The following is a 20,654-nucleotide window of genomic DNA, read 5'->3' as shown; positions in this document are numbered from 1 at the left end:
GACTCAGTTGTGTCATATGATTTTTTTTTCCTGAAAGCTGACTTATGAGAGGATGTTTTGCTGAGAACAGACATGTGGCGTTTTTCTGGAAGCTGCCTGGTGAAAGGGCATGCGATGTTGCTGGAGCAGACCCTTGAGGGGACGTGTGATGTTTGGAAAGAGTATAAGTATGACCCAAGAGACAGTGGACGACACTCTGGCATTGGTTCTCCTTGCTTTCTCCTCTGATCTTTGCTAGCGGTGAGTTCTTAGAAATGGACCAAAGAACTTCTGGCGGTGTCCCCGCTGCTTCTTGCTGCTTCCGTGGACTCATGCTGATAGGTGGAGCCCTGAGGTATCCTCTGGATTCAGTGCAGACACTGCTGCTGCTTTATGTCTGGTGTTTTGCTAGAGGACAGGACTGGTGGCAATGAAGATTGGAAAGAGCTGACTTTGATGGATACACAAGGAGTTAAATTTTTCCTGGGTGACAGGAGTGGATGGCTTGTATTCTGACACTCTATCAGTCACATGGACCAATGACATTCTCAATGCCAGCTAGAGAAATAGTCTTCACAGTCCAGGGACTGGAGAGATGAGGGACTGCACTAGGGCATTAGCACAAGGGGAGGAGAGGAAGGGCTGAGCTCTGGAATTGAGAAGCCAGGCAGGGAAACCTGTGATGGCAAGATGGCACAGAGGTAAAGACACTTGGAGCCAAGCCTGACAGCCAGAGTTCGAACCCCAGGCCCATGGGGTGAGAGGGGAGAACCAACTCTTATGAATTCTCTCCTGATACCCACATGTGTAGAGCCTGGTTCTGATGCTAAGGTCCTGTTCCCCAACTGGTTCTTGACCGATCAATAAAGATACTGAGGACAGCACAGGGCACTTAGAGTTGTGTGGGAGAATGTGGGGAGAATCAGGGAACAGGGGAAGAAGAGGGAGGCAGAATCAGCAGGAGATAAAGCCAACCAGCCATGTGAGATTTCAGTTGGAGTGACCAATGGCCACTCTACCTGATTATGCTTCAGAGGGCAGGGGAGGTTTAGAATTACCTTGAGTTAGCAAAGGCATTTTAAGATTGACACGTGTGTGTGTGTGTGTGTGTGTGTGTGTGTGTGTGTGTGTTGTTTTTATTGGTGGATCCAAGGGAATCTGGGTGAGGGGGGCTAGAGCTTAAAGCAGAATAGCAAAAGCTACATACCACACAGAAGCATGGCATGGATTCATCCTTTTATTTATTTTCCTTTTATGTGTAAATTTTACGGATATTTTGCCTGCATATATGTGTGCCACTTGTGTGTAGTGCCACAGGGAGCCAGAAGGGGTTGTCAGAGCTTCCGGATCTGGAAATACAGACAGTTGTAAGCCACCATGTGAGTGCTGTGAACCAAACCTAGTTGTTAGGAACAGCAGATAGTGTACTTAACCACTATGCCACCTTTCCAGCCCCCAAAGGTAGAAACCTTTGAACATCTTTCAGGCTTCTGTTTCAGATGGCCTCACTTTTGCTAGGAGTGCTGACTTGCACTGCAGTGTGGTTCCAGAACCTGTAACTACCACTGTGCTTCAGCAGACATATTTACTAGATGAGCTCAGAAAGCCCACACCAAAACTGAAACCACAGAGGTCCCCTGTTAGGAAACGAGTGTAGAAGGAGATGAGACAGCTACCAGTGGGCAGCATAGCCAAGTAGCATACAGGCCAGGGAAACTTGGCCTTGGAAACAAACCACAGCAGAGAGGTCGAGCTATGGGTGCTTAATACCCACAGTGTACAATTCAAAGAGGGAGCACCAGCTGGCCTTTGTAGGCTTGTATGGGCAGCATGAGACTTCAGCCTCTTGGGTCCCTGTGGCAAATACAGTCTTCCTCAATGCTCTAGCACTGAACTTGAAAGGATCCCTTCCTGACCACCATAGAACTTAATCTTTAAACTGTGATTTACTGAGAAAGCCAACAATCTGGGAAGCAGGGAAACTCTGCCTTCAAAGTTTAGTCTAGAATCATCTAGATTATCATTAGCAAATGGTAGTGTGTGTGCCCTAAGGTGTTTTTATGGTGCACATGCAGATTCCTTCAGTACTGACATGGTTTGGGGGAGGGGCCATACATTTATTAGTGTGTGTGTGTGTGTGTGTGTGTGTGTGTGTGTGTGTCATGTGCTATGCATGTATGTGGCACACATGTATGTGGGAGCTAGAACAAGGTAGCCCTTTGACTGTACTGGAATCTTTCTGCTTCTGGCTAGGCTGCCTGCGGTGAGCTTTTAGGATCCTCCTGTCTTCTGAGTCTCTCATCCAAGGCTAAGTTTACAGACATGAGCAGCCACGTGAGGCATTCTGCATGGGTGCTAAGGGTTGGAATTATTACCTCATGCTTTCCGGAACAAGCCCTCTTACCCTCTGAGTCATTTTCTCAGTCCCAGATGTGGTCTTACAAAGTACCCCCATTTCTCCCTACAAAACTAGGTAAAGAACACTCTTACAGACTGTGGGACCAGTGAGGTAGCTCAGTGGATGAGGATCCCTGCTGCCCGCAGGCCTGGGTAGGTTCCTGAGACTCAGTGCTGGGAAGGGACCTGATTCCCATAAGTTGTCTTCTGACCTTCTATGCGTGTGCCATAGTATTTGTGCTTTCTCCCCAATGACGGACAAATGCTAAAGACTCAAACCCTAATAATATAGAATATATGAAGTCTCTGTAACTCCCACTGGTCATAGTCTACAGGAACTGTTTCTGATTTACGTTGACATGGTATCCTGTCACTCGGCAATCAGATAATTGTCCGGCTCCTTAAGCATGATGGGGTGCTCGAGCACAAAGCTGTGAGCATCAGAACAGTAAAGAGTTGGGCCACAGATAATAAAACTGGGGAAGCTGGGAAGGGGTCCCCAAGGCCAACGACACTTGGGCTCCAGGAGGCATTAAAGAACAAGTCAGTACTGAAGGAATCTTTCTCCTCTTCCTCCTCTTCCTCTTTTTCTTCTTCCCCTCCTCCTCCTCTTCCTCTTCTTTTACACAATTGTAAATAATTTATTCATTTTACATCCCAATATCAGCTTCCCTCTCCTCCCAGTACCCCTGCAAACCTCCTCCCATTCTCCCTCCCCTTCTTCTCTGAGAAGGGGTAACCCCCTCCCTGCCACCCCATTTATTTTCTTTGTCAGACACAAATCTCATGAACTGTTTTTGTTTGTTTTTCCAACTGAGCTTTGTCTCGATGAGTTAAAACAACATGTCTCTTTAAATTCCTCGCATTCATAGTTATGTGTCCGTAATGACATGTGGTTCTGTTTTCCAGTACAGCTTTCCTAACTTGCCCTGGTTCCTGTCCAGTGCCCCAATAGCCAGGAATACTGTACTTAAGGTGTTAATAGAGCCGAGGAAACCACGAACAAAGCATTTTGTTTTATTTTGTTTTGTTTGGGCTTTGGGCTTTGGGGGTAAGGTTTTGCTATATATCCCTGCCTGGCTTTAAGCTCACAGGGATTGGCCTCCCTTGACCTCTGAGTACTGCAGTTGAAAGCATACGCCATCCTTCCCCATGACATTCTATTTAGTGCTTGTGAGTCCAGCCATCTGCAGCATTACAAAGTCTACCATAAATACAGCACTTTATCCTCTGAAATTGGTAGCAGCCTTTGCCCTCCGAATTCCCTCCTTGAATCAGGCAGGCCTTTGGGACACATACATTGTGAGTTTTCTCAGGCTGTGGTGCATTTCAAAGGCACAAAAGAGTAGGTCACCTCATCTGACTACACAACAGGAGCCACCCACGCGCTGCCTCAAAGGGCTGTGACTGCAGAGGCCACATTGTATTTCTGTACCAGATTTAGACAGTTTCCAACGCATCCTGTGAAAAGCAAAGACTCGTTCATCTGGAGGGGGACACTGCCCCCTTGTTTCCAGTCGTAAGCCCCCAGTTAGGGATATCAGAGATGACCATAGCTTTTCAAACCCTGAAATGCAGTTTTAGTTTATAGTCTCGGGGATCATAAGCCCCCGCAAAGACAGTAAAAGGGTCTGCTCAGCAGATATTTAAAACTCTCTTTACAGGGATGAAGAGGTGGTTCCAAAGTTAGAAGCACTTGCTGCTCTTGCAGAAAACCCGAGTTTGGTTCCCAGTACCCATGTGACATCTCACAAGCTGCTGACACTCCACTTCCAGGGGATCTGATGTCATCCTTTGACCTCCAAGGTTTCTTCATGCACATGGTGCATATACATACTCTCTGGCACACACATATACACATAGCAAAATGCACATAAGTGTTGTTGTAAAAATATAAAAAATAAAAAAAAGTAAGGTTGTCTTTTATCCTGCTAGGTCCGACACCGCAGTGCCCCAAGATATCTGCTGGATATCTTGGCAGAAACACATCCCAACTCCACAGAGGCCCAATGTCTCCTGCCGCCTCACACTTTCCTACACTCAAACCATCACATAAAAGAACACACAACACAATAACCTTTGACCCAATTGATAAGATATAATTGCCCACTTAAACATACAAAGTCCAGTACCATCCATCCCTTAAAAACGTTAATAACAACCTGTAAATACACAGAGCGGAATCTTGACGTCACCTGCCATATTGTCCTGCCACAGCTTCTCTCCCTCTCCTTCCTGTCTCTTCCTCCTTTCTGTTCCAGTCTCCTCCTCTTCCTTCAAAGTTTTCTCCCGCCCATCCTTCCTTCTTATCCAATGACAGGCCTCCTTCTATCTTGTACCTGCCTCACCTGTGACGTCATCCCACACATAAATATTATGTGAATAGTCTGGCATAGTAGCGCAAGCCTTTAATTCTTGCACTCAGGAGCCAGAGGCAGGAGGATCTCCATGAGTTTGAGGTCAACCTGGTCTACATAGTGAGTTCCAGGTCAGCCAGGGCTACATATCAAGATGCTATCTCAAAAAATAAAAGTAAACAAATGAAATGTCTTTGCCAAGTATAGGCATACATCTTTGTTAATAGCTATGCCATGGGCTGCAGAGGTGGTTTGGAAGTTAAGAGCACCCATTGCTCTTGCAGAGAACCTGGGTTCAGTTCCCAGGACCCACATGGTAACTAACAACTTTCTGTAACTCCAGTTCCAGGGGATCTGGTGTTCTCCCCTGACAGTTGTGGGCTCTCGCATACATGTGGCGTAGATGCACACACTCAGGAACACACATACACACCACACACACACTATTTTTTTTTTTAAGTCAGGATATAACTATGTAGCTTTTGCTGGCCTGGAATTCCTTATGTGGAGTAGGCTGCCATCAAACTCAGAGAAATCCACTTGCCTCACTAAACTGGCTATAAATATTTTTTTTGAAGAAGTATGATGTTTTGTTTAGACAATATGGCGGTGATGCAGCTAAAACATGGCTGACATCCGGCATTCAAGGGTCTATATGATTCAGTACAAAATGACTGACACTGTACGTCAGGGGAACTCCAAAGGAAACAGTGATTGATGAATGGTGTTTTGTAATTAATCTTGTCAAAGGACCACTTTTTCTTCTTTTTCCTGTTACGTATAAAAATGGCCTTTCCCCCCTCCCTCTCGCTCTCCTTCCCTCCCTGTGTGTGTGTGTGTGTGTGTGTGTGTGTGTTTCTGTGCTAGCTTTTATGTGCTAGATTATGCTTGCTTGAATGCCTGCTGACAGCTGTCTACCCAGTGGTTTATGTGGCAGCCTTTAGCCAGAGTGAATAAATTATGTCTTATCTGCTGATAATCCCTTCAACCTCCCATGATGCACCCCCCCTTTCCTGGATGGGCAAAGGGTTGGTTATTAGTAAGGACACAGATGCCATTGTATCCTTAATGTCAGGTTCAAATCTTTAATTTATTTGCCTGTATGTTGGTCTTAAGATGCCATCTTCAGCCTGGTAAAAGTGACCCCAGCAAACCTTACTGGGGTCATCAGAAGCGCTTTTCATGAAGTCCGTGAACCTCTCTGCAAGTTGATCTTCTGGGGACCTGCTGTGCAGGTGTTGAGAAGAAGACAGTCACAGTGTAGAATCTATAAGGGTCAAATGTAACATATGCAGACATTTTAGAAAAATTTAAAGTCTGTCGTGAGAGTATATAGAATATTTAACTTTTAAGATTTAGTGTGTGTGTGTGTGTGTGTGTGTGTGTGTGTGTGTGTGTGTGTGTGTTGGTTTCTTTTCTGTCGCTGAGATAAAACTCCATGACCAAGGCAACTTACATAAAGAATGGTTTATATGAGCAAAGTGTCCCAGAGGAATGAGTCCATCACTATCATGGTGGGAAGGCATGGCGGCTACACCAGCAAGCTGAGAGCTCGAGTTTGGAACTGAAAACAAGAGGCAGAGGAAACAAACCGGAAATAGCAAAAGATTTTAAATATTTTTTTAAAAATATTTATTTATTATTATTTTTTATTATTTATTAATATTTATTTATTTTATGTATGTGAGTACACTGTAGCTGTCTTCAGACACACCAGAAGAGGGCATTGGATCACTTACAGATGGTTGCGAGCCACCATGTGGTTGCTGGGAATTGAACTCAGGACCTCTGGAAGAGCAGTCAGTGCTCTTAACCACTGAGCCATCTCTCCAGTCCCAAGATTTTAAATCTTAAAGGCTGTCTGGAGTGAAATACTTCTTCCCACAAGGCCATACCCCTAAACCTCCCCAACAGCTACACCAACGGGAACAAATGCTCAAACGTATGCGCCCACATGGATATGAAGGCACTTGCCGGCTTGTAATCCCTACACTCGGGAGGCAGATGCAGACTGATCTCTGGGAGCTCAAAGCAAGCTTGGGCTACACAGTGCCTTCCAGGCCAGCAAAGGCTGTATAGTCAGACCTTGTTTCAATGAAACAAAACAAAAAACAAATGCACAAGCCTATGGGAATGTTCTCACTCAAAAATCATTGCTCTGTGTGTGTGTGTGTGTGTGTGTGAGTGTGTGAGTGTGTGTGTGTGTGTGTGTGTGTGCGCGCATGTGTGCAATGTTTATGAGGGTGCTTGTGACATCCAGAAAGTGTCAAGTCTCCTGGAGCTGGATTCACATTCACAGGAAGTTGTGAGCTGCCCAGGAATCAATTTTAATTCCCGTATATTACATTATTACCCACTTTCAGCACAGACTCAAATGATCATTCATAAAGAATTTAATGAGGCCTCAACCCAAGCCTCCTCCGGGGAGATGGTTTCTCATCAGAGCAATAGGCAAGGCTGTTTTCACGGAGGTGCATCTTTTGCCACAACTTGGGGGCTGTCCTTTTTAAAGTGTGGTTCATCTTTTCTCCTTTACCTGAGGCTTGGGAACCTTTGAGCAAGGACAAGGCTCAGAGCTGATACTGATACTCCCGTGTCCAACCTACCCAAACCATCTCGGCCTCTCGTCATCAGCCTGCGCCGCTAGCGCCACTATCTCTACCACTTGCCCCTCAAAGACATCGCTACAGTGTTTGGCTGGCTTTTTTCCCACAAGTGGACTCTATTAGCCAGAGGCACGAGAGTAGATACCCCCATTTTCAATGTGGGAGAAGTGTAGCTAGGCTTTAACGTGTTTTCCAGTTTGAGAGGCATATTGATGCCATTCGATATAACTTTTTTTCAAAACAATAATTAATTATTTACATCCCCAATGTTGCCCCTCTCCTGGTCCCCCATGGCAGAATTCCTCCCCCTACCACCCTTGTTCATCACCTCTCAGAGAGTGCCCCCTACACCCGCCCACCCTGGGGTATGAAGGCTCTCTACAGGATGAGGCACAACCTACCTTACTGAGGACAGACAGGGCAACCCTTTGCTACATATGTGCTGGGGCCTCAGACCAGCCGGTGTGTGATTTTCGGTGGTTGGCCGAGGCTCTGGGGGCTCCCAGGGTTCCAGGTTGGTTGACACCGTTGGTCTTCCCGTAAGGTTGCCATCCCCTTCAGTTCCTTCATTTCTCCCCCTAACTCTTCCACAGGGGTCCCCACCTCAGTCCAGTGCTTGGCCTTGAGTATCTCTCTGTCCCAGTCATCTGCTGGTAGAGCCTCTCAGAGGACAGACATGCTAGGCTCTTGTCTGTAAGCACAGCATAGCACCAGTAACAGGGTCAGCGATTGGTCCGTCCATGGAATGAATCCCAAGTTGGGTCAGTCACGGGTTAGACATTCCTTCTGTCTCTGCTCCACTTTGGTCCCTGTGTTTATTTTCCACAGGAGCAATTTTGAGTCGAAAGTTTTGAAGGTGGGGTGGTGTCGTCATCCCTTCACTGGAGTCCTGTCTGACTCGAGGCGATCTTTTCAGGTTCCATATACCCACTGTTGGGCATTTTTGGCTAAGTTCACCCACACTGAGTTCTGGGAGCCTCCCTCATCCCAAGTCTCTGGGGCTTTCTAGAGACTCCCCCAATCCACACCATTGATTTTCATGGCCTTTTGGGCCTCTATCTTGTTGCCCCACCATACTTGATCCTCCCCCCCCCCTTTTCTTCTCCCACCCTCAAACCCAAGCCCCTCCCTTTCTCTCCCCTCATGATTATTTTGTTTGCCCTTCTAAGTGGGATTGAAGCATCCTCACTTGGGCCTTCCTTCCTGTTAAACTTCTTACGGTCTGTGGGTTGTATCATGGGTATTCTACACTTTTTAGCTAATATCCACTTCTCAGTGAGTATGTGCCATGCATGTCCTTTTGGGTCTTGGTTAACTCATTCGGGATGATATTTTCTAGTCCCATCCATTTGTTTATGAACTTCATCAAGTTATTGTTTCAAATAGCTGAGTGGTACTCCATTTGTGTGAATGCACCGTGTTTGCTGTATCTATCCTTCAGTTGAGGGACATCTGGGTCGCTTTCAGCTTCTGAATACTACCAATAAGGCTGCTGTGAACATATTGGTCCTTGTCATATGATGAAGCATCTTTTGGATATATGCCCAGGAGTGTGGTACAGCTGGGTCTTCAGGTCGAAAACTATTTTCAATTTTCTGAGGAACTGCCAGATTGATTCCCAGAGAGGTTGTACCAGTTTGCAATTCCACCAGTAACGGAGGAGTGTTCCTCTTTCCCCACATCCTCACCGGCTTGTGCTGTTGTCTGAGCTTTTGATCTTAGCCTTTCTGAATGGTGTGAGGTGGAATCTCAGGGTCATTTTGATTTGCATTTCCCTGATAGCTAAGAATGTTGAACATTTCTTTAAGAGCTTCTTAGCCATTCAGGATTTCTTGTTGAGAATTCTCTGTGTAGCTCTGTACCCTGGAGATTGCTGTCTGTAAGCAGGTGAGAGCCTGTGACTGGGCAGTGGGGGAAAAAAAGGGTGGGCTGAGAGTTTTAGAGATGGGTGGAGAGAGACAGACAGACAGAGAGGAGGAGACAGGATGGAACCTGTAGGAGAGGAAGAGGAACCAGAACCACGAGGTCCTGGGAGCCATAAGTATTGGGGATTTCTTAATAGATGATTAATATGTAGGGTACATTTGCCCCATCTAGGTGTGCAGCTTGTGTTTATATCAACTGAGTTTTAAGTTCTTTGTGTGGCCATTTTTTGAGTTGAGAATTTATGGTTATAAATGAGACTGATAAATTACAAGTCTCTAGAGTTTTCATTACATGGAGCTCAGGGTTTAGAGCAAGTTTTGGTAGACTAACCTTAGGGGACAGACGCCTGGAAATGTGAGTGGTTCAGTGACAAGTGGACCAAAGGAAATTGGGAAGACCTTGGCTTGCTGCTCCCCATGGGGGAGACCGAGTTGCTGGCATGTAGCCAGTGTTAGCATGGATTGTTTTTTTTTTAATAATTACACACTACAGAACTGCGCTTTAAAATTGGGTTATTTGGGTTTTTGGAGCCTAACTTCTGGAGTTCTTTATATATTTTGGATGTTCCCTCTCTATCGGATGTAGGGTTAGTGAAGATCTTTCCCTAATCTGTAGGCTGCTGTTTTGTCATAGTGACAGTGTCCCTTGTCTTACAGAAGCTTTTCTGTTTCAAAAGGTCCCATTTATCAAGCGTTGATGTTAAAGGCTGAGTAATTGGTGTTCTGTTTAGGAAATTTTCTTCTGTGCCAATGCGTTCAAGGCTCTTTCCCACTTGGTCTTCTATTAGATTCAGTATATCTGGTTTTATGTTGAGGTCCTTGATCCACTTGGACTTGAGCTTTGTGCAAGGTGATAGATATGTATCAATTTGCATCCTTCTACATACAGAGCTCCAGTTAGACTAGCATCATTTGTTGAAGATGCTTTTTCTATTCCACTATATGGTTTTTGTCTTCTTTGTCAAAAATCAAGCGTCCAAAGGTGTATGGGGTTATTTCTGAGTCTTAATTCTACTCCATTGATTGACCTGTCTGTCTCTGTACCAATCACACGCAGTTTTTATCACTACTGCTTTATAGTACAGCCTGAGATCGGGGATGGTGATTCCTTCAGAGGTTCTTCTATTGTTCAGGCTTGTTTTTCCATACGAAGTTCTGAATTTCTCTTTCAATGTCTGTAAAAAGTTATGTTGGAATTTTGATGGGGATTGCATTGAATCTGTAGATTGCTTTTGGTAAGATGGCCGTTTCCACTGTGTTAGTGCTATGGATCCATGATATCTTCCTCAATTCCTTTCTTCAGTGATTTGAAGTTTTTGCCATACAGATCTTTCACTTGTTTGGTTATAGTTATATGCGGCTCTGGAGCAGGGGCTTCCCACGGAGATCTCTGGCCCTACAAGTTGCGTGGGTTTCGGGCGAGGGGGAGAGAACTCAGCCAGGGAAGGGAAACAGCTTTTACTGCCTCTGCTGCTGGTCCTTCTCCTTTCCACTGCTACCATTCGCTTCGGTTGCTGGCAAGGGCTACAGGGGAGCTTCTGGCAGCGATTTTGGGAGAGCGGATCTCTTCCCTAAGTGGCAGTGTGACAGCTCTTATGGCAGAAGCTCTTAGACGGTGAAATAATTCCTGCACACCTTTAATCCTTCTGAACACGATTCTTAAAGTTTTTGGATGGCTCAGTGTCTGAGAGAGCAGGTACTTCCTATTGGTTTGGCCTGAGAGCTTGGGAAGACCTCATCTACATATTTGGGGGCGTGGTCCTGCTTCTATGTCTGATCTGTCTTGAGCCTACATGACCCTGTGGTCACATGCTCACCTGTGGAGGTGGGTGTTGGGGTGTTGCCCTGTGTGACTGATCTGTCTCAAACCTCTCTACAGAGGGTTGTGAGGGGCTGTAGCTGCGAAGGGCTTGATCTCTTGGGAGACTGGGAATGCTCCTGCCGTGCCTTTTAGGGTCCCCAGGGATTCGACCAGGAATCAGGGTACCTTTCACAGCCCCACAGAGTTGTAGCAAAATGTTTTATATTATTTGTGGCTATTTTGAAGGGTGCTGTTTCCCTAATTTCTTTCTCAGACCATTTATTATTTGTATAAAGGAGAGCTACTAATTTCTTTGAGTTCATTTTACATCTGTCCACTCTGCTGAAGTTGTTTATGTGGTGTAGGATTCTCTGGAAGAGAATTTATACTTATTTATACTACCGTACCATCTGACTTATTTCTGTCCAATTATATCCCTTTAACCTCCTTTGATTGTCTTATTGCTCTATCTAGAACTTTGAGTACTATTGAATAAATAGGGGGAGAGTGGGCAACCTTGTCTTGTCCCTGATTTTAGTGGGATTGCGTCAAGTTTATCTCCACTTAATTTGATATTGTCTATTGCTTTACTGTATATTGCTTTTATTATGTTTAGGTATGTGCTTCGAATTCCTGATCTCTCCAAAACTTTTAACATGAAGGCATGTTGGATTTGCTCAAAAGCTTTTTTAGCATCTAATGTGATTTTTTTTTCTTTGAGTTTGCTTATATAGTAGATCACATTGTTGGATTTCCTTATACTGAACTATCCTTGCATCCTTGGGATGAAGACAACTTGACTATGGTGAATGATGTTTTTGATGTGCTCTTGGACTCAGCTTACTAGAATTTTATTGAGTATTTTTTTCTGTCAATGTTCATAAGTGAAATCAGTGTGAAATTTGCTTTCTTTGTGTGGTTTAGGAATCAGAATAACTGTTAATTCATAGAATGAATTAGGTAGTGTTCCTTCTGTTTCTATTTTGTGAGATAGTTTGAAGAGTATTGGTGTTAGCTCTTCTTTTAAGATCTGGTAGAATTCTGCACTAAAACCATCTGGCCCTGGGCTGGTTGGGGGTTTTTAAATGACTGCTTCTAAATCCTTACAGGTTATGGGACTGTTTAAATAATTTACATTATTTTGATTTAACTTTAGTATGTGGTATCTGTCTAGAAAAGCATCCATTTTGTATAGATTTTCCAGTTTTGTTGAGTAGAGGCTTTTGTAGTAAGACCTGACTTTTTAAAAAAATTTTCTCAGTTTCTGTTGGTATGCCTCCATTTCTTTTCTTTTCTTTCTTTTTTTAAAATTTATTTTCAGGACTTAATGGTAAATCATGGATGCCACAGTAATATACTAGCTAAATGGTTATTATGTAAACATAATCCTGACTATATACATCAAAGTAGAACAAGAATACATATTTTTATATTATGTACTTATACTCGGAGAAATTTATTATTAAAATGTGTTAATTACTATCTAAACAAATTGTTATCTAAACTAGGCATAGCAGTCATGCTTGTAAATAAGAAAATAATAACAACAAAACAAAAACAAAAACAAAAAATAACAATAAGCAATCTGCCTCTGATCCTAAATATGTAATAAAATAATTCAAATCCTTTAAAGGGAAGAAAGCATATCCCAGGAGAAATAAGACTCATGATTAGAGTATATATTTTATGAGAATTTACTATAACTCTTTTCAAAGCTTAGAAGAACTATAGCATGCTTAAAGCTGATAGTCATGTCTCGACCTATTAGAAACTGACCATTATTAACTAATATAAAATACTATAATGTATATTTTGAAATCAGCAAGAATAAGTGAAACTTCTTTTGATAAACTATTTCCCACATGGTAAATTTACTTTTATTTAGGAATTGAAATGAGGGTAGGTGACTGAAATGGTGATATAGTTACTATGAAAACAAACAAAACAACAACAGATAGCTAAAAATGGAGGCATGAATTATCTCAAAGTATATTACACTCATATATTAAAATGTCCCAGCACACCCATTATTCATTTTACCATTAATTTGCACTAAAAGTTAAAGTAAATCATATTTTTATGCTTAAATAGTAGTTGGCAGTCAAGATGAGGTTCGCCCCCACCCCGTTTTTATTAAATTGGGTATTTCTTATTTACACTTCAAATGTTACTCTCTTTCCTGGTTTCCTGTCCATCAGCCCCCTAGCCCCCACCCCTTCCCTTCTATATGGGTGTTCCCCCCATTCACCCCCCATTACCGCCCCTCCCCAACAATTCCCTGCACGGGAGTCCAGCCTTGGCAGGACCCAGGGCTTCCCCTTCCACTGGTGCCCCCAACAAGGCTATTCACTGCTACACATGCAGTTGGAGCCCTGGGTCACTCCATGTATAGTCTTTGGGTAGTGGTTTAGTCCCTGGGAGCTCTGGTTGGTTGGCATTGTTGTTTCTAGATGAGTTTTTAATCACATTTCTCATAGCATTTATTCAGTGTCTCACTCTATAACTTTAAAGAAATACTATGTATTCTTTGAGAATTTCATATATATATAATGTGTTTTGATCATATCTACCCCACGCTACTTCTCCCAACTCCTCTTAGACCCTTACCATGTACCTGCCCAGAATTCATAATCTATTTAAAAATGACTTTTCATTCTTTAATAATTCCACACATATATACAGTATATCTTGACAATATCCACCCTCACTCCTTCTATCGAGCTCCATCCTGGACTTCCTATCACATCTCCTTCCCAATGTCATGTCCTCACTTTAAAGTTTGATTAGTTAATTTAGTTGTAAATTCCACTGGAGCATGAGGAACCTATTCTCTTGAAGTTATTAAGGTTAAAGAAAAATCTGTGGCTCCAGGTAGAGAGCTTAACAGATGGATACATTTTGGGTTAAATTCCTGACTTTTAAGTTGTTTATTGGTATTAGAATTGATAGAAGGTGTTTAAGTTTGTTTTAAGGAGAGTAAAGATATTACCTGAATCACGTGGAGATTTTCATCTATGGTTCAGAACTTAGATAGGGAAAAACTGGTCACTAACTTCAAGTAGAGAGTTGTGATAAATGTCTGTAACACCAGGGAGAGTGAATGCAGACATATATTATAGAAGTTATTAAGGATAAAGAAAAATCTGTGGCTCCGGGTAGAGAGCTTAATAGATTGAGATATTTTGGGCTAAAGTCCTGGTTTGATATGTTGCTTATTGATATTGGAATTGATAGAAAGTATTTGGTTTGTCTTATGAATTCCCTGCTAAAGGCCATATGGCTCGTTGATGCTGGCTAGCGAGGGTTTATGGTTACTTTTGATATCTACCACCACAGGAAGCACAGATTCTCTTAACGTGGGCTCCACGGGAGTTTTGGGTTAATTTCCTGATATCATAGAGTACAAAAGCCTATCAGGCTCATTGTTTAGCTTGCTTCCTTTTTAAAAATTTGTTTAGTCTTCATGATGGGTGTGACTTTGAATTTTATGGTTATATTATTACTCTGGGAGAGAGTGCAAGATACAAGCTTTTCTGGTTTCAGACTAAGGAACACAGTATTTTGGGAGAAAGATTTTGTCTTTGTGCTTTTAAAAAGTGTGATAGGTTCTGGAAATCTCACAGAGTCATACTGATCAGATTTGATAGAGGTAGACTGCCTGAAAAATTAATTCAGGAGAATCAAACAAAAGGATATCTGTATTCTAAACTTTTGTCTTGAGAGCTGTATTTTACAGAGTGTGCCTACTTGGAATCCTGGTCTTAAGGACTTTCAGCTGGGTCCAGTCAGGACACATCCTGCTACAGCATTTGCTTCATTCTTCCTACCCCCTACTCCTAAGGATATCTCAACGCCCATGTACAGCTTGAAGAAGTTATGGAGGAGTCGTCGCCCCAATTCCCTGGACTTTGGGGGGCTGAAAGTGGTTATTCTAAAATTGTTTTTATGAGGAATTTAAAATTGGTAGTAATTTAACAGGGAGGAATTATTAGCTAGATTGACTTGTACAGTCATAATCTCATTTGGTAACTAAGATAAAATCATATCTTTGCTTTGATGTAGAATTTATTTGTTAAAAGTTTAAAAGTACAAGGTTTAGAGCCAGTCCTTCTATTGTTGTCACTACAAACTTCTAAGGTGATTACACCTGTGAGTCAAGATTCAAATAGCAAAGTCATGGCTCTGAGTTTTTGAGAGTGCTTTCAAGATAAAATTTAGGATATGGGGACAACAGTCCAGATTGTCTTATATAGATAGATGGTTTTCAAAAACGTCCACAAAATTTGAGATTTAAAGTTATTTATCTTTTGTTGAGACATATCTGCTCCTAACAGTTCCCCTTTGGTGGATTTAACGAAGAATGTGAACATCTCTACATCCAGGTGAGGCACTACTTTGCGGCTAGGCAGTCACTGGACAAAACTGCCTGTTTCATCTGCAGACTAATACTGTCCAGAAAAGGACAAAGTATGCAGAATAGTTGACTGATAAACCCTGCCAAGACAGGGTGATCAGCCCTTCAAAATCTGCATTTCTAGAGTCTGTCAGTTGATTTTGGGCCAGAAGGCTGAAGACTTGCTCTCACATGTTGCTAACAGGAGACTGTGCTAGTGGAGATTTGTCTCTACAACCTCTCAGTTCTGGAAGCTGTGTTAGGCTTCCTATGTGTATAGATATTTGGTCATTTCCAGATTTCTGATGGGGTTGAAGACATTATAGTCTCATAGCCTATCAGGCTGTTTAACTCTAAATATACAGATTTTATTAGATAGTTATCAGGTAGTATACAAGCTAGCCAAGATATAATACAGATCTTAAGCCTTTCTTAAGCTGGAATGGATAACTAAATGTTCTGTTTAACTGATATAGTGTTGGACTGGGTGTTAGATATATTTTATGCTCTAATTACAAAATGATAGTAGTTGTGCTCAGCTTATATTTGAGAGAAAAGTTTTTTTTTTTAATTAGACAAAAAGGGTGAAATGTAGGATGATGTCACAGGTAAGGCAGGTACAGGATAGAAGGAGGCCTGTCATTGGAGGAGAAGGAAGGATGGGCGGGAGAGAAGTTTGAAGGAAGAGGGGGAGAGAGGAGGAGAAGAGGAGACGGAGAGAGGGGAGAAGCCATGGCAGGTGATGTTAAGATTCTGCTCTGTGTATTTACAGGTTGTTATCAATGTTCTCAAGGGATGGATGGTACTGGGCTTTGTATGTTTAAGTGGGCAATTATATCTTACCAATTGGATCTAAGATTATTGTGTTGTGTGTTCTTTTATGTGGGGGTTTGAGTGTAGGAAAGTGCGGCTGGGATGTGTTTCTGCCAAGATATCTAGCACATATTTTGGCACACCGCGGCGCGGACCTAGCAGGTAAAAAGACCACAATACTTTTTTATTTTTATATTTTTACAACAACACATGGTGAATGGGAAGAATGTAAGGGATACAAAGTGAGGAAGAGTGCTGTGAAATGCTGGTGTCTGGACAAGAGGTGATTGTTGTACATACAAACCCACAGAAGCTATTGTTACTCACATAAAAGTACCACAAGAACAAGAGAGTGAAAAATTCCAGCATGGAGATGATGAGGGCTCAACAACTCCTGCCACTATATGGGGAGCTATTGGCAGCTGCTAGTGGGGCTCCCCCTCTCCCTGCTCTCTCTAATTTATTTACATTATGTCCAAATATTGTCTCCCCTCCAAAAATCCCTCATCCCCTCCCATCCTCCCTTTGCCTCTAAAAGGGTGCTCCCACCCACCCACTCCCACCTCATTCCTCTAGCGTCCACCTATACTGGGGCAACAAGCCTCCACAGGACCAAGCACCTCCCCTCCCACTGATGCCAGATACGGCAGTCCTCTGCTACATATGTAACGGGAGCCATGGACCGACTCGTGTATATTCTTTGGTTGGTGGTTTGCCACCATTGGTCTTCTTTCTTGTTGGTTCTTCCTGAGGCAGCAGAGGGGGAAGAGTGCTGGTGGAGGGTAAGACTTTGTCTTACGAGTTATGGGGTAAGATCTTGTCTTACGAGATACTTAGGGTTGCTGCATAATAATAAGTTTACTTATCTAAGTCTAAGTTACTATGTTACTGTAGCTGATTTACTTATCTATGTATAAGTCACTATGCTCTGCTACTGTAACTGACCTGCCTTCTGTGTTCCTCTGAGGCCAGAAACTGCAGTCTCTGGCACTTAGCACCTCATTCTAAAACAGCTGGAGATCAAGTAGAGGATTAATTGCTGGAGCCTTTTCCCTTTTGTTCCTATGCCTCTTCCTTGTCAGGCTAGGGGGAAGTTTGGAACAATAAACTTCTATTGAACCAAGAGAAGTGAATAGCGCTTAGCAGAAGGAAAAACTTTTACATAGCCAAGTATGCATTTCACCCACAGATTCATAAACATGCACTTATACATTTCCACTTACATTCAGTTGGGTCCAGATTACATGCATTCTCACAATTACATTCTTACACACACACACATGAATACATTTTCACAATTACACACACATCCATACTTACATATGCATATGGAGCAAAAGACCAAGCATTGGTGCAGAAAGAACTCACTCATTCTGGATGAAAGTTGAGCTCCAATCTTTATTATATAGAGAAAGAAATCGCTTCTACACTTTTAATACTAAATGAATTAAACCCAAGTTTGTAAGAGAAAAGGTTTGTTCCTTTTAATAAGACTAAGCCTGCCTTACTATTGAGAAATGGCCTGTTCTGTCCCATGGTAAGGAGAAACCTGCCTGCTCCTTCTGCTCTCTCCAGCTTCTTCTTTTTTCCTCTTTTCCTCTGCATTCTGCACATTGCTCTCTTATGTTACCTATAGTCTCTAAGTTATTCCTCTCTGCATTTCTTCTCAGCCCAGATCTTTTTAGCTCAGTTCTCCTTAGCTCAAACCCGACTCTTCAGCTCAGTCCCTCTCCAACTCAGTCCTCTCTCTGTCCTTCTGTTCAGGTCTTCTCTCTCAGTCCTTCTGTGTGTCTTCTCTTTGTCCTCAGCACTTAAACATCTTTCAGAATACATGATCACGTGTTACAAAATTCATCACAAGTTCATATGAAAGATCAAAGCATCAATTGAAATAGAAGTTTACAACTGAGAATGTTTACATGAATATCCATCAGGAGTAATTATCTGACTAACCATTCATCACCAGTGTCAGCCCTACAGGTTCACTGAAGGTCTAAAACCATAGTTGTTAGTGAAGTTTTGTATAGACAAACCCAGTCAATATCTTATCCTCTGTCCTTGCACCTGTAATAAATTGTTTGTTCTCTTTTTATGACCCTTGATAATTGTTTTACAACCTCTTGGAATGTGCTTTGAGTAGGAGAAAGTCTGGTTACTATCTAAGAGCGATGAACTGGTGACACTTGGGAGACTGGCAGAGCTCTCACTGCATTTTGACTATTAGAAAGAGACTTAATAGCAGTCCCACTATAAATGAGCTTAATAATCATTGACATAATTTTAGGAATTCTTATAGGAATCATTAAGACTAAAGAAGTCATCTATTTGTCTGTATAGCATCACTATGAGACAGTACAACTCTGTAGGTCTGCAGAGATCTGCTCCAAAGGGGTGTGGTATTACTCAGTGATTGTTATATATGTCTAATAATAACAACAGGAAAAGCATTTTAATAGCAGAATTCTTTCCCAAAATGAATCCCTTACAGCCTTGCTTAATAAGGGTGAACCAGCCGCAGGTTATATAATAATCTGAGGCTGGCCATCTCAGGATGATCACCTGCTAGTTATTGGCTTGTCCTGCTATGGCTCCTGACAGGTGGTTTAGTTCCTGGGAGCTTAGAGTGATCTGGTTAGTTGATACTGACATTTTTCCAATGCTGTTTTCTCTTGCAATCCTCTTCAGCCCCTTCAGTCCTTCCCCTAACTCTTCCACTGAGGTCCCTCGGCTCAGTCCAATGGTTGGCTTTGATGTCTGAATCTGTCTTAGTCAGGTGCTGGTAGAGCTTCTCAGAAGACAGGCACACCAGGCTCCTGTCTGCAAGCACTCCTTGGCATCAGCAACAGTGTTGGGGTTTGGTGTCAATAGATGGGATGGATCCCCAGGTGGGGTGGTCCTGGATGGCCTTTCCTTTAGTCCCTGCTCCACTCTTTGTCCCTGTATTTCCTTTAAGACAGGAGCAATTCTGACTTAAAGATTTTGAGATAGATGTGTGACAACATCCCTCAACCAATTGGGGTCCATGCCTATCTACTGGAGGTAGATAGGTTCTATCTCCCCGCTGTTGGGTATTTCAGCTAATGTCATCCCCATTGGGTCTGGGAGCCTCTTGCGTCCCTGTCATCTGGGACTTTCTAGTGGTCCCCTGTCCCCCACCCCCTACTGCTACCTATTTCTATTCATTCTCCTGGCTCTCTGTGCTTCTCTTTCAGTCTCTTCCCATACCTGATCCTGACCCCTCTTTTTCCCTCCCACTACCCTCTTCCCTCAGGTCTCTCCCTCCCTCTGTCTCCTGGGATTATTTTATTCCCCCTTCTAAGGGTGATTGAAGCATCCCCACTTTGGCTTTCCTTCTTGTTAAGCTTCATGAGGTCCGTGAGTTGTATTGTGGGTATTCTGAGCTTTTGGGCTACTATCCACTTATCAGTGAGTACATATCATGCATGTCTTTTGGAGTCTGGGTTACATCACTTAGGATGATATTTTTTTAGTTCCATCCATTTGCCTACAAAATTAGTGAAGCCATAGTTTTTAATAGCTGAGTAGCATCCGTTGTGTAACTGTACCACATTTTCTGTATCCATTCTTCTGATGAGGGACATCTGGGTTGTTTCCAGCTTCTGGCTTTTACAAACAGGATTGCTTTGAACCTAGTGAACCACTTGTCCTTGTTATATGTTAGAACATTTTTTGGGTATATGCCAAGTAGCTAGGTCTTCAGGTAGAACTATTTCCAGTTTTCTGAGGAACTGCCAGAATGATTTCCAAACTGGTTGTACCAGTTTGCAATCCTACCAGTAATAGGGGAGTGTTCCTTTTTCTCCATATCCTCACCAGCATGTGTTATTGTCTGATTTTTTCCACCTTTATTAAATTTGGTATTTCTTATTTACATTTCAAATGCTACTCCCTTTCCTGGTTTCCCGCCCATAAGTCCCCATATCCTCCCCCTCTCCTTCTTCTATAAGGGTGTTCCCCTCCCCATCAACCTCCCCTTCAGCCCCACCCTGACATTCTCTTACACTGGGGGTCCACACATGGCAGGACCAAAGGCTTCTCATTCCTTTGGTGCCCAACAAGACCATCCTTTGTTACATATGCAGCTGAAATCATGGGTCAGTCCACGTATAGACTTGGGCAGTGGTTTAGGCCCTGGGAGCTCTGGTTGGTTGGCATCGCTGTTCTTATGGGGTTGGAAACCCCTTCAGCTCTTTCAATCATTTCCCTCATTCCTCCAATGGGGTCCCGTTCTCAGTTCAATGGTTTGCTGCTACCATTCCCCTCTGTATTTGACATGCTCTGGCTGTGTCTCTCAGGAGACATCTATATCTGGTTCCTGTCAGCATGCACTTCTTAGCTTCATCAATCTTATCTAGTTTTGGT

The 20,654-nt window shown here is 42.9% G+C and overlaps 1 long non-coding RNA gene across 2 annotated transcripts; it reads right to left on the bottom strand.

Annotated features, from left to right (window-relative positions):
• Nucleotides 1–5,793: 5,793 nt before the first annotated feature.
• LOC108352401 (uncharacterized) lies at nucleotides 5,794–8,075 on the bottom strand. Of its 2 annotated transcripts, none has more exons than XR_015633763.1 (3): nucleotides 7,943–8,075; nucleotides 6,190–6,297; nucleotides 5,794–6,000 (listed from the first exon to the last, which is right to left on the bottom strand). It is a non-coding gene; the product is annotated as an uncharacterized LOC108352401 (long non-coding RNA). The 2 variants fall into 2 exon arrangements; XR_015633764.1 differs by lacking the exon at nucleotides 7,943–8,075 and adding an exon at nucleotides 7,741–7,848.
• Nucleotides 8,076–20,654: the final 12,579 nt, after the last annotated feature.

Source organism: Rattus norvegicus, chromosome 11 (assembly GCF_021556685.1).
Source record: "Rattus norvegicus strain SHRSP/BbbUtx chromosome 11, alternate assembly SHRSP_T2T, whole genome shotgun sequence".
NCBI lineage: Eukaryota > Metazoa > Chordata > Mammalia > Rodentia > Muridae > Rattus > Rattus norvegicus.
The sequence above is the reverse complement of the archived record's forward strand: the minus strand, read 5'-3'. Positions and strand labels throughout refer to the sequence as shown.